Source organism: Salmo salar, chromosome ssa23 (assembly GCF_905237065.1).
Source record: "Salmo salar chromosome ssa23, Ssal_v3.1, whole genome shotgun sequence".
Lineage (NCBI taxonomy): Eukaryota > Metazoa > Chordata > Actinopteri > Salmoniformes > Salmonidae > Salmo > Salmo salar.
The window spans coordinates 45,392,433-45,406,311 of NC_059464.1; positions in this window are offsets into that span (position 1 = coordinate 45,392,433).

Here is a 13,879-nt window from a genome sequence, read left to right on the forward strand (position 1 = left end):
AGTCTAATATTTTTGGAAAATCAAACCTTTAGTAGATCAGAATAATGCTACTCCGGTCTTTTCTCTCCCTCTCATGTTGCTGGCTTGCTGGGCTGGACCTCATGCATTTTTAACATCTATTAAAATCCCTCTGCACGCTGATAACAAGCTGATGATACTTGACACTAATGGTGGACAATGGGGACCTAGTTTTATCAGGGCACATATTCACAAAGTGTCTCAGAAGGTGGGAGAGCTGATCTAGGATCAGTTATGTCTTTTAGCTCATCATTATACGGACAGGGAGGGGGGGGACCTGATCCTAGATCAGCATTCCTACTGTGAAATGCTTTGTGAATACGAGTCCTGGTTTTTTAATCAGGCATTCAAAAGCAACTCTTTGTGGCATACATGAATAAATAAGTACTGCAATTTTTCCCACTGATCAAATATTTAGTAGGTTTACAATTAAATACATTAGCCACGATCACTTCTAATGACTACTTCCTTGACTGCCTGACTCAGCTAATCAAAGTAAGCGTTGTTGTTTGTCACAGGCGTTGTAAGGATTGGACCAAGGCGCAGCGGGTAAAGTGCTCATCTTCTTAATTTATTAGAAATAACACTAAACAAAAGACAAAACAGTCCCATAAGGTGCACAAACTTAAGGTGCCCAGACTATACAGGAAATAACCACCCACAAAACACAAGTGAAACAAACCTCAACTAAATATGGCCTCCAATTAGAGACAACGACAAGCAGCTGCCTCTAATTGGAGGTCCTACCAAAAACCCAACATAGAAATAGAAAACATAGAACCTAAACCAAAACAAACACCCCCTGCCACGCCCTGACCAAACTACAATGACAAATAACCCCTTTTACTGGTCAGGACGTGACATTGTTGCTGTTTTAAGGCATGCGATTGCAGACTAGCAAGTACAATTTCGAGACAAGATTTACAGTACACAAATAGATTTAGAAGTTTTACAGTACACTAATAGATTTAGACGCCTCATCATTATTAGGGGTTGGCCGGGGTTAGGCCGTCATTGTAAATAAGAATTTGTTCTTAACTGATTTGCCTAGTTAAATAAAGGTTAAATAAATAACATGATAGCTGGATGACAAACCAGGCCACCTCATAGACCATCCCTGGCAACATACCGTCTGTCTCCCAGCTCCAGCCACAGACCTAATGTCAAGTCTGATTTGACAGTATCTGAATGTATGGGATGGAATTGTTGCTTCCATCCCTCTCCTTGCCTCAACCTGGGCTCGAACCAGTGACCCTCTGAACACATCGAAAACTGTCACCCACGAAGCATTGTTTCCTGTCACTGCACAAAAGCTTTGCCAACAACACCAGGAAACCAGACAAGTGAACACAGAGCAGATTAAACACCCAGTCCTCTGTGAAAGGCCTGGTGGTGAGTGCAATATGATCTAAATGTGTAAAATACTACTATCCATGGTAGGGATGGAATAATGGAACACACAATACTATCCATGGTAGAGATTGTAATAAAAAACAGGAAAACAATAAAATACAACAATTGATTAAGAAATAACCCACAAATACACTCTACCATTCAAGAAAGGGAATGTTGTAAAATAATTAGTATTCGACTTTCTATTGATAGTGTTTATAAATAGATAAGAGACACAATTAAAAGAACGGATCATTATATAAATAATACATCTTTAAAATAGAAGGAACTGGAACACTAAAGTAAAACCCAAATTGGTCTACACGGACAAGTTCTGGCCTGGTTTAGATCTTATCTGCCGGAAAGATATCAGTTTGTCTCTGTGGATGGTTTGTCCTCTAACAAATCAACTGTAAATTTCGGTGTTCCTCAAGGTTCCGTTTTAGGACCACTATTGTTTTCACTATATATTTTACCTCTTGGGGATGTCATTCGAAAACATAATGTTACATTTCTATGTTATGCGGATGACACACAGCTGTACATTTCGAGGAAACATGGTGAAGCCCCAAAATTGCCCTCGCTGGAAGCCTGTGTTTCAGACATAAGGAAGTTGATGGCTGCAAATGTTTTACTTTTAAACTCGGACAAAACAGAGATGCTTGTTCTAGGCCCCAAGAAACAAAGAGATCTTCTGTTAAATCTGACAATTAATCTTGATGGTTGTACAGTCATCTCAAATAAAACTGTGAAGGACCTCGGCCTTACTCTGGACCATGATCTCTCTATTGATGAACATATCAAGACTGTTTAAAGGACAGCTTTTTTCCATCTACGTAACATTGCAAAAATCAGAAACTTTCTGTCCAAAAATGATGCAGAAAAATGAATCCATGTTTTTGTCACTTCTAGGTTCACTACCGCAATGCCCTACTTTCCAGCTAACCAGATAAAGCACTAAATAAACTTCAGTTAGTGCTAAACACGGCTGCTATAATCTTGACTAGAATCAAAAAATGTGATCATATTTCTCCAGTGCTAGCCTCTCTACACTGGCTTCCTGTTAAGGCACGGACTGATTTCAAGGTTTTACTGCTAACCTACAAAGCATTACATGGGCTTGCACCTACCTATCTTTCAGATTTGGTCCTGCCGTACATACCTACACGTACGCTACGGTCACAAGATGCAGGCCTCCTAATTGTCCCTAGAATTTCAAAGCAAACAGCTGGAGGCAGCGCTTTCTCCTATAGAGCTCCATTTTTATGGAATGGTCTGCCTACCCATGTGAGAGACGCAGACTCTGTGTCAACTTTTAAGTCTTTATTGAAGACTCATCTCTTCAGTAGGTCCTATGATTGAGTGTAGTCTGGCCCAGGAGTGTGAAGGTGAACGGAAAGGCACTGGAGCAATGAACCGCCCTTGCTGTCTCTGCCTGGCCGGTTCCCCTCTCTCCACTGCGATTCTCTGCCTCTAACCCTATTACAGGGGCTGAGTCACTGGCTTACTGGTGCTCTTCCATGCCGTCCCTTGGAGGGGTGCGTCACTTGAGTGGGTTGAGTCACTGACGTGATCTTCCTGTCTAGGTTGGAGCCTCCCCTTGGGTTGTGCCGTGGCGAAGATCTTTGTGGGCTATACTTGGCCTTGTCTCAGGATGGTAAGTTGGTGGTTGGAGATATCCCTCTAGTGGTGTGGGGGCTGTGCTTTGGCAAAGTGGGTGGGGTTATATCCTGCCAGTTTGGCCCTGTCCGGGGTATCGTTGGACGCGGGCACAGTGTCTCCCAACCCCTCCTTTCTCAGCCTCCAGTATTTATGCTGCAGTAGTTTATGTGTCGGGGGCTAGGGCCAGTCTGTTATATCTGGAGTATTTCTCCTGTCTTATCCGGTGTCCTGTGTGAATTTAGGTATGCTCTCTCTAATTCTCTCTCTCTTTCTCTCTTTCTTTCACTCTTTCTTTCTTTCTTTCTTTCTTTCTTTCTTTCTTTCTTTCTTTCTTTCTTTCTTTCTTTCTTTCTTTCTTTCTTTCTTTCTTTCTTTCTATCCTTCTCTCTCTCTGAGGACCTGAGCCCTAGGACAATGCCTCAGGACTGCCTGGCCTGATGACTCCTTGCTGTCCCCAGTCCACCTGGCCATGCTGCTGCTACAGTTTCAACTGTTCTGCCTGCGGCTATGGAACCCTGGCCTGTTCACCGGACGTGCTACCTGTCCCAGACCTGCTGTTTTCAACTCTCTAGAGACAGCAGGAACGGTAGAGATACTCTGAATGATCGGCTGTGAAAAGCCAACTGACATTTACTCCAGAGCTGCTGATCTGTTGCACCCTCGACAACCACTGTGATTATTATTATTTGACCCTGCTGGTCATCTATGAACATTTGAACATCTTGGCCATGTTCTGTTATAATCTCCACCCGGCACAGCCAGAAGAGGACTGGCCACCCCTCATAGTGTGGTTCCTCTCTAGGTTTCTTCCTAGGTTCTGGCCTTTCTAGGGAGTTTTTCCTAGCCACCGTGCTTCTACACCTGCATTGCTTGCTGTTTGGGGTTTTAGGCTGGGTTTCTGTACAGCACCTTGAGATATCAGCTGATGTAAGAAGGGCTTTATAAATAAATTTGATTTGATTTAAAGTACTCAAAAGCCTGAAATTAGGCAGGAATCAACATGGTAGAGATAAAAACACAGCAAACAGAGGACATAGAAGGCACAGTATGTGGGTATGTGAGGGTATATACAGTATGTGGGCATGTGAGGGTGTATACAGTATGTGGGTATGTGAGGGTGTACACAGTATGTGGGTATGTGAGGTGTATACAGTATGTGGGTATGTGAGGGTGTTCACAGTATGTGGGTATGTGAGGGTGTATACAGTATGTGGGTATGTGAGGGTGTATACAGTATGTGTGTATGTGAGGTGTATACAGTATGTGGGTATGTGAGGGTGTACACAGTATGTGGGTATGTGAGGGTGTATACAGTATGTGGGTATGTGTGGGTGTATACAGTATGTGGGTATGTGAGGGTGTACCCAGTATGTGGGTATGTGAGGGTGTATACAGTATGTGGGTATGTGAGGGTGTACACAGTATGTGGGTATGTGAGGGTGTATACAGTATGTGGGTATGTGAGGGTGTACACAGTATGTGGGTATGTGAGGGTGTATACAGTATGTGGGTATGTGAGGGTGTATACAGTATGTGGGTATGTGAGGGTGTATATGGGGGGGGGGGGGTTGTGCTGGAAGATGGGGTGTGTGTTTTGTGATTGTAGAAGTGTGGTGAGTTAAGTGAGTGAAAAAGAAAAATGGTTTGAGCCTGCCTGACAGGGTAGGTCCAACTTAGCCAAAGCCCCCGGGTGGGTGAGCATAATATACAAGGAATTTCTCAAAGCTGCTAATGAGAATCTTGACGACTTTGTACCTAGCCGGTGGGGATTCCAGTGGAGACCCCCTCCCAGGCAGTGGCAGTGCTGGCAACACTAGCTACAGTAACCCATGGAGAGGGGGGTCACACTCAGACAATCAGATAGGGGGCGAATTATTGTGGCCCTGGCGGCACAAAATAATCAAAAGGTGTGACTGCTCAGAGATGCTTGGGAAAATGGTCACAACGTGTTTCAGGGGAAAGGGGTGTATCTGAGCTCCATCAGCTAGGACATGATGTTGGTTAATCAAATCTCCCCATTCTTGCTCATGTTTCCATGCCTTCTCAAACAGCTACAACTGTATATTATCCTGGAAAATTGCAAGATTGTTATTATACTTTTATTGCATCAAATGGTTGTTTTATGCAACAAGAATAGAGTATTATGCAACAAGAATAGAGTATTAACTACTGTGTGTGTTCTACTGAGGATGGGCCTCTGAGAGATTTAACACTGACAGGTGATTTACGATGTCTTTTGGGTGATAAAACTTATAGAGCATTCCAGAGCATGAGTTAATGTTTCTGTTCTACACCGTACCAGGGAGACATGGTTCCAGTATGGAGTTGGGGGGCCAGACACTGGTCTCTATACAATGAAAACTGTTGACACAGCAGATACTGTCTGCTATGTATTATAGGTATCTTTCATACAAATCTTAACCTTGTGACCCATTCTATACATCTGTTGTTCGTCATGTAGGTTGAAAGAGGTGTATCATGGCTATAAAATACCTTTGTACTTTTGTCTCGGGGCTCTCAACAAATCATCTGGGCGTGAATCACCGACCAGCCATCATTATCTTAGAGCACTCAATCGATTCACTTTATATGTGTGCGTTGTATTGACCTGCTCCATTATTAACACGTGATTAAAGATTTAGTTTAAGCATAACTCTGACTTGTGTGATAAGTTTGTCTCTCCTCATTTGTTAGTAAAGAAATTAACCACCACAATATGCATTCACACATCATGTCTTCACTTCATCTGAGCTTGCAGTTGTTTGTGGGGGAAGGGTAGGGACAGTGTTTATTTATTCCTGTTGCTATGGGGTAATGATGTTAGGGACAGTATAAGATAGTTCACAATAATTGTTTCCCTAAATAATAATTGTAATGCCCGTCCTGGTTATAGGTAGCTAACAGAGATAATTTTGTCATTTTTGTGGCTTCTTCAATGTAAATGTCTGCATCATTTCCAATCCCCCATATTGGGTAAACGGGTAAATATATATATATATATATATATATATATATATATATATATATATATATATATATATATATATATATATATATATATATATATATATATATATATATATATATATGCAGATGTAGATGTAGAAGCACGGTGGCTAGGAAAAACTCCCTAGAAAAGGCAGGAACCTAGGAAGAAACCTAGAGAGGAACCAGGCTCTGAGGGGTGGCCAGTCCTCTTCTGGCTGTGCCGGGTGGAGATTATAAGAGTACATGGCCATTTAAGGCCAGATTGTTCTTCAACATGTTTCATAGTTTCGATGGAATTTTTATTTATTTTTGTAATCTTTATTTAACTAGGCAAGTCAGTTAATAATAACAAAAAGCTGGTTGAGAGAATGCCAAGAGTGTGCAAAGCTGTCATCAAGGCAAAGGGTGGCTACTTTGAAGAATCTCAAATATTAAATATATTTTGAATTGTTTAACACTTTTTTGGTTACTACATGATTCCATGTGTGTTATTTCATAGTTCTGATGTCTTCACTATTATTTTACGATGTAGAAAATAGTCAAAATAAAGAAAAACCCTTGAATGAGTAGGTGTATCCAAACTTTTTACTGGAACTATATATATATTTATTTATTTTGTCAGGGGAAATCCATTCAGACCAGGGTCTAATTTTTAAAGGGGCCCTGAGCACACAGTAATACAACAATACAACAGTACAAAATTATCACTCTAACAAAGATAACGAAATACATTTTTTTAAATTACAACTTTAAACATTACAACCACAATAATCTCTTCATTCAATCAAAACAACTGCAACTCTAATTCAACACATTTAATACTGGAGTGTTAAACTGTCCTGGCAGCACCAGGGGATCAAGATGAAAGCAGTTCTGCAGGTTTTTCCAACAATTGGGGCATTAAACCTGAAAGCGGATCTACTTAGATCGGTACGGACTAGTGGAACCTTGAGAGGGAATAGTGTGCCATTTAGGATGCAGGCCCAGAGCCAGAGTGTTGCGTAACACCTAGTTACAATATGAAGGAGAAGCGGAATTAATTGCAACATTCAGCAGTCTGTCAGCCTTCTGTCAGCGTTCTGTCAGCGTTCTGTCAGCGTTCTGTCAGTCTTCTGTCAGCGTTCTGTCAGCGTTCTGTCAGCGTTCTGTCAGCGTTCTGTCAGCGTTCTGTCAGCCTTCTGTCAGCGTTCTGTCAGCGTTCTGTCAGCGTTCTGTCAGCCTTCTGTCAGCCTTCTGTCAGCGTTCTGTCAGCGTTCTGTCAGCCTTCTGTCAGCCTTCTGTCAGCGTTCTGTCAGCGTTCTGTCAGCGTTCTGTCAGCGTTCTGTCAGCCTTCTGTCAGCGTTCTGTCAGCCTTCTGTCAGCCTTCTGTCAGCGTTCTGTCAGCGTTCTGTCAGCGTTCTGTCAGCCTTCTGTCAGCGTTCTGTCAGCCTTCTGTCAGCGTTCTGTCAGCGTTCTGTCAGCGTTCTGTCAGCCTTCTGTCAGCGTTCTGTCAGCGTTCTGTCAGCCTTCTGTCAGCCTTCTGTCAGCGTTCTGTCAGCGTTCTGTCAGCGTTCTGTCAGCGTTCTGTCAGCCTTCTGTCAGCGTTCTGTCAGCCTTCTGTCAGCGTTCTGTCAGCCTTCTGTCAGCATTCTGTCAGCCTTCTGTCAGCCTTCTGTCAGCGTTCTGTCAGCGTTCTGTCAGCGTTCTGTCAGCCTTCTGTCAGCGTTCTGTCAGCGTTCTGTCAGCGTTCTGTCAGCCTTCTGTCAGCGTTCTGTCAGCCTTCTGTCAGCGTTCTGTCAGCGTTCTGTCAGCGTTCTGTCAGCCTTCTTTCAGCCTTCTGTCAGCCTTCTGTCAGCCTTCTGTCAGCGTTCTGTCAGCGTTCTGTCAGCCTTCTGTCAGCCTTCTGTCAGCCTTCTGTCAGCGTTCTGTCAGCCTTCTGTCAGCGTTCTGTCAGCGTTCTGTCAGCGTTCTGTCAGCATTCTGTCAGCCTTCTGTCAGCATTCTGTCAGCGTTCTGTCAGCGTTCTGTCAGCGTTCTGTCAGCGTTCTGTCAGCCTTCTGTCAGCGTTCTGTCAGCCTTCTGTCAGCGTTCTGTCAGCGTTCTGTCAGCATTCTGTCAGCGTTCTGTCAGCCTTCTGTCAGCGTTCTGTCAGCCTTCTGTCAGCGTTCTGTCAGCGTTCTGTCAGTCTTCTGTCAGCGTTCTGTCAGCATTCTGTCAGCGTTCTGTCAGCCTTCTGTCAGCGTTCTGTCAGCGTTCTGTCAGCGTTCTGTCAGCGTTCTGTCAGCGTTCTGTCAGCGCTCTGTCAGCAGTCTGTCAGCATTCTGTCAGCATTCTGTCAGCGTTCTGTCAGCAGTCTGTCAGCGTTCTGTCAGCGTTCTGTCAGCCTTCTGTCAGCGTTCTGTCAGCGTTCTGTCAGCCTTCTGTCAGCGTTCTGTCAGCGTTCTGTCAGCGTTCTGTCAGCAGTCTGTCAGCGTTCTGTCAGCGTTCTGTCAGCAGTCTGTCAGCGTTCTGTCAGCATTCTGTCAGCCTTCTGTCAGCGTTCTGTCAGCGGTCTGTCAGTGTTCTGTAAGTGTTCTGTCAGCAGTCTGTCAGCGTTCTGTCAGCGTTCTGTCAGCAGTCTGTCAGCGTTCTGTCAGCAGTCTGTCAGCATTCTGTCAGCAGTCTGTCAGCGTTCTGTCAGCGTTCTGTCAGCGTTCTGTCAGCATTCTGTCAGCCTTCTGTCAGCGTTCTGTCAGCGTTCTGTCAGAGTTCTGTCAGTGTTCTGTCAGACTGTCAGTGTTCTGTCTGTGTTCAATCAGTGTTCTGTCTAACTGTCAGTGTTCTGTCTGACTGCCAGTATTCTGTCTGACTGCCAGTGTTATGTCTGACTGTCAGTGTTCTGTCTAACTGTCAGTATTCTGTCTGACTGTCAGTGTTATGTCTGACTGTCAGTGTTCTGTCTAACTGTCAGTATTCTGTCTGACTGCCAGTGTTCTGTCTAACTGTCAGTATTCTGTCTGACTGTCAGTGTTCTGTCTGACTTCCAGTTCTGTCAGTGTTCTGTCAGTGTTCTGTCTAACTGTCAGTATTCTGTCTGACTGTCAGTGTTCTGTCTGACTGTCAGTGTTCTGTCAGTGTTCTGTCTAACTGTCAGTGTTCTGTCTGACTGTCAGTGTTCTGTCTAACTGTCAGTGTTCTGTCTAACTGTCAGTATTCTGTCTGACTGTCAGTGTTTTGTCTGACTGCCAGTTCTGTCAGTGTTCTGTCTAACTGTCAGTATTCTGTCTGACTGTCAGTGTTCTGTCTGACTGTCAGTGTTCTGTCAGTGTTCTGTCTGACTGCCAGTGTTCTGTCAGTGTTCTGTCTGACTGCCAGTGTTCTGCCTGACTATCAGTGTTCTGTCTAACTGTCTGTGTTCTGTCTAACTGTCAGTGTTCTGTCTGACTGACAGTATTCTGTCTAACTGTCAGTGTTCTGTCTGACTGCCAGTGTTCTGTCTAACTGTCAGTATTCTGTCTGACTGTCAGTGTTCTGTCTGACTGTCAGTGTTCTGTCAGTGTTCTGTCTGACTGTCAGTGTTCTGTCTAACTGTCAGTGTTCTGTCTGACTGTCAGTATTCTGTCTGACTGCCAGTGTTCTGTCTAACTGTCAGTGTTCTGTCTGACTGTCAGTATTCTGTCTAACTGTCAGTGTTCTGTCTGACTGCCAGTGTTCTGTCTGACTGCCAGTATTCTGTCTAACTGTCAGTATTCTGTCTGACTGTCAGTATTCTGTCTAACTGTCAGTGTTCTGTCTGACTGCCAGTGTTCTGTCTAACTGTCAGTATTCTGTCTGACTGTCAGTGTTCTGTCTGACTGTCAGTGTTCTGTCCAACTGTCTGTGTTCTGTCTAACTGTCAGTGTTCTGTCTGACTGTCAGTATTCTGTCTGACTGTCAGTGTTCTGTCTGACTGCCAGTGTTCTGTCTGACTGTCAGTGTTCTGTCTGACTGTCAGTGTTCTGTCTGACTGTCAGTGTTCTGTCAGTGTTCTGTCTGACTGTCAGTGTTCTGTCTAACTGTCAGTGTTCTGTCTGACTGTCAGTATTCTGTCTAACTGTCAGTGTTCTGTCTGACTGTCAGTATTCTGTCTAACTGTCAGTGTTCTGTCTAACTGTCAGTATTCTGTCTGACTGTCAGTATTCTGTCTGACTGTCAGTGTTCTGTCTGACTGTCAGTGTTCTGTCCAACTGTCTGTGTTCTGTCTAACTGTCAGTGTTCTGTCTGACTGTCAGTATTCTGTCTGACTGTCAGTGTTCTGTCTGACTGCCAGTGTTCTGTCTGACTGTCAGTGTTCTGTCTGACTGTCAGTGTTCTGTCTGACTGTCAGTGTTCTGTCAGTGTTCTGTCTGACTGTCAGTGTTCTGTCTAACTGTCAGTGTTCTGTCTGACTGTCAGTATTCTGTCTAACTGTCAGTGTTCTGTCTGACTGTCAGTATTCTGTCTAACTGTCAGTGTTCTGTCTAACTGTCAGTATTCTGTCTGACTGTCAGTATTCTGTCTAACTGTCAGTGTTCTGTCTGACTGCCAGTGTTCTGTCTGACTGTCAGTATTCTGTCTGACTGTCAGTGTTCTGTCTGACTGTCAGTGCTCTGTCAGTGTTCTGTCTGTCTGTGATTCTAATGGGGATTTCTGTTACCTCAGTGTTCCTCTACCGAATATCAGTCAACAAAATGATGCCTTCAGGTGATAACAAGCTCCTGAGAGGAGTTAGATTATATAAAGACTTAGCCGTCAAAGTGAAGTAAGGTCATTGATGTGCCTTGTTATTGTGTTTATTGTTAATGTATCCAGGTAAAATGGGCTTCTAATCATCATGGCAATTAGGGCAGTCCAGATCCTTATCACAATATGGGCCCAATGGTAAATGTTGCAAATGGATGCATCAGAGAGACATTGAGCAGGTAGAGACAGTACATTAAACTGATTGATTGGTGAGCAGGTAGAGACAGTACATTAAGCTGCTTGATTGATGAGCAGGTAGAGACACTACACTAGGCTGATTGATTGATGAGCAGGTAGAGACAGTACATTAGGCTGATTGGCTGGTGAGCAGGTAGAGACAGTACTTTAGCCCAAAAACTATCAATATGTAGATAGACAGACGATACATTAATCTGATCGATTGGTGAGCACTACAGGTACTTCTCTCTGACTTCCTGGAACATTGATTATATATTAAAACAAAACAACAGACCTCTTGACTTTAAGAGACTTAATGGCTGCACTTAAACCATTCTGATCTTCTGCCCAATTATTGGTGATGTGACCAAGCACATCTGATGTTTTGCCAATAATTCGGTACAATATCATAATTAGGTTGTGTGTGTTTGTGACAACTGCTGATTTAAAAGGTGGTTTATTAATTAATTTGATTGATTTACATTTTTGTTTTCAAAACAACCACACCAGACTGAGAGGAAACAAACTTTATAGCTTCAAACTGAGTTAAGTTTGGAGCGTGTAAAAGTTTTAAGAAAGGCCTAATAAACAGACAAAACCAAATCAAACCAAGCATCATACGTTTCTACCCAGTTTATAATAAAGAATGACATTCTAAAGATCAGTGCCACACAGTAAAAATATCCCCTATAGTTACATACTATAGACGAAATAAGGAGGGGGATATAGTTGAGACGGTTTCATGTCTACGTTTCAGCACAGAGGCCTTTCTCAAGACCCGAATGAAGAAAGCACTGTAGCAAACAAATGAACACCTGAATTAACAAAAGCACTGTAGCAAACACAAGAAGGCACAATGACGGGTAACAAAAGTCCCTGGTGGAGACCAACTGATGAATGACGATGACACAATTCCACTGTTTTCAATATGGGACACAACCACTACCAACTCTGTAAGAAAAACATTAGGCTAACCATACAAGAAAAGTAGGCTAGTTATGATGACTTTAGTGTCCATGATGCAACAGATGCACGTTTTGGTCAAATTAACATCACCAGCAAGTGGTTCTGGAAGTAACCTATTCTTGACTATTATGTTGATTAAACATGATTATTGAGTATTAGTGTTATTATTGATTATTAGTGTTACTATTATTATTAGTCCGTCCGTCCCCTGCCTTCTTGCCCTCAGAACAGCCTCAATTCGTCGGGGCATGGACTCTATAAGGTGTCAAAAGCGTTCCGCAGGGATGCTGGCCCATGTTGACTCCAATACTTCCCACAGTTGTGTCAAGTTGGCCGAATGTCCTTTAGGTGGTGGACCATTCTTGATACACACGGGAAACTGTTGAAAGTGAAAAACCCAGCAGAGTTGCAGTTCTTGACATGCTCAAACCGGTGCACCTGGCACCTACTACCATACCCCTTTCAAAGGCACTGAAATATTTTGTCTTTCCCATTCACCCTCTGAATGGCACACATCCACAATCCATGTCTCAATTGTCTCAAGGCTTAAAAATCCTTCTTTAACCTGTCTCTTCCCTTCATCTACACTGATTGAAGTGGATTTAACAAGTGACATCAATAAGGGATCATAGCTTTCACCTGGTCAGTCTATGTGATGGAAAGCGCAGGTGTCCCTAATGTTTTGTACCCTCTTTGTGTAGGCTACTGGAAGTTATGTCAATAAAGTTATTCATATGAATATCATTTTAGTAACCTGTGTTACATTGTTTGATAGGCTATGCAATTCAATGCATTTAATGAATATCTCTGAGGGGGAGAAATATGATGAAAATATGTAGACAATTTCGTAATTACTGTTTTTATGGTCCCCCCCTAAAAAATGATGTGCAAATCTTTTTTTTCAATATTGGAAATATATTTTGACATTCATATTAGCCTAGTGCGTAAAATCCCAAATCTATTCCTATAGAGTTGCGCGCAGTTTCGCCTCAGGAATAACTGAAGTGCATCGACATTAAAGCGACTGTAAAGTTAACCTTTCATTCATGATTATGATTGAGATAGAAACGTGTTGATTCTATTGAGAGTCGCTTCGCTTTTGGGAGTTTTTTTTAATTTTTTTTATAAAAACGTAGGCCTAGACCATGTCAGAAAAGCAATTAGGCTATATCTAAAATATAATCCCAATGCCAATATAAACAAAAGATAAACCCTTAGGAAATGAATCCGCACAGAAACTATTTAAAGTGGAGTTGGTGTTAGCCCTACCATTCCCCGCTGAGGAAAGTTCGAGTCCGGGATCCACGGAATTAAACTGAACTTGAACTTCCATTGCGCGATTCCCGTTATCCTCCGTGCCTCGGATGCAACAATACTATTAAACTAACTGATAAACATGAAATTAAATATGCCTCCTTGAAGCGGAGTCGGACCATTGTCTTCTCTTCCAACAGACACACTGACTAACGCACTGGCTTTTGACACGTTAAGTTTAGCTGTATTCATGGGTGGGGTTTGAAATGCGATTGGTTATGGTTCTCACAGTATTGCTATAATAAAACGGCTATTGATTATATTGATTGGGAGAATGGCGAACTCTGTGTAGAAAATGCTATTCAAGCAGGGATAGACTGATCCAAGATGACCAAAAGGTGAGCCTATATTGCAAATAGTATAATTTTATGGACTATTTGGATACATTATACAAGAGTCGGAAACATATATCTAGATTGTATCTATATGTAAATGAATTACACACATTAAGACGGATAGCTGTGAATTTGATGATATCATATTTTCCAGGATATACTCTTGTAAAGAACATGTACAATAGTTCAGCAAAGTGTGTTTATTTTTATTTTTCTCAATTTTTATTGATTTGAAGGAAACACTTTACATGAATGGCACTCGGTGAGATCATATTCTAATTCCTAATTATATGGTGCATCCTCTCTAG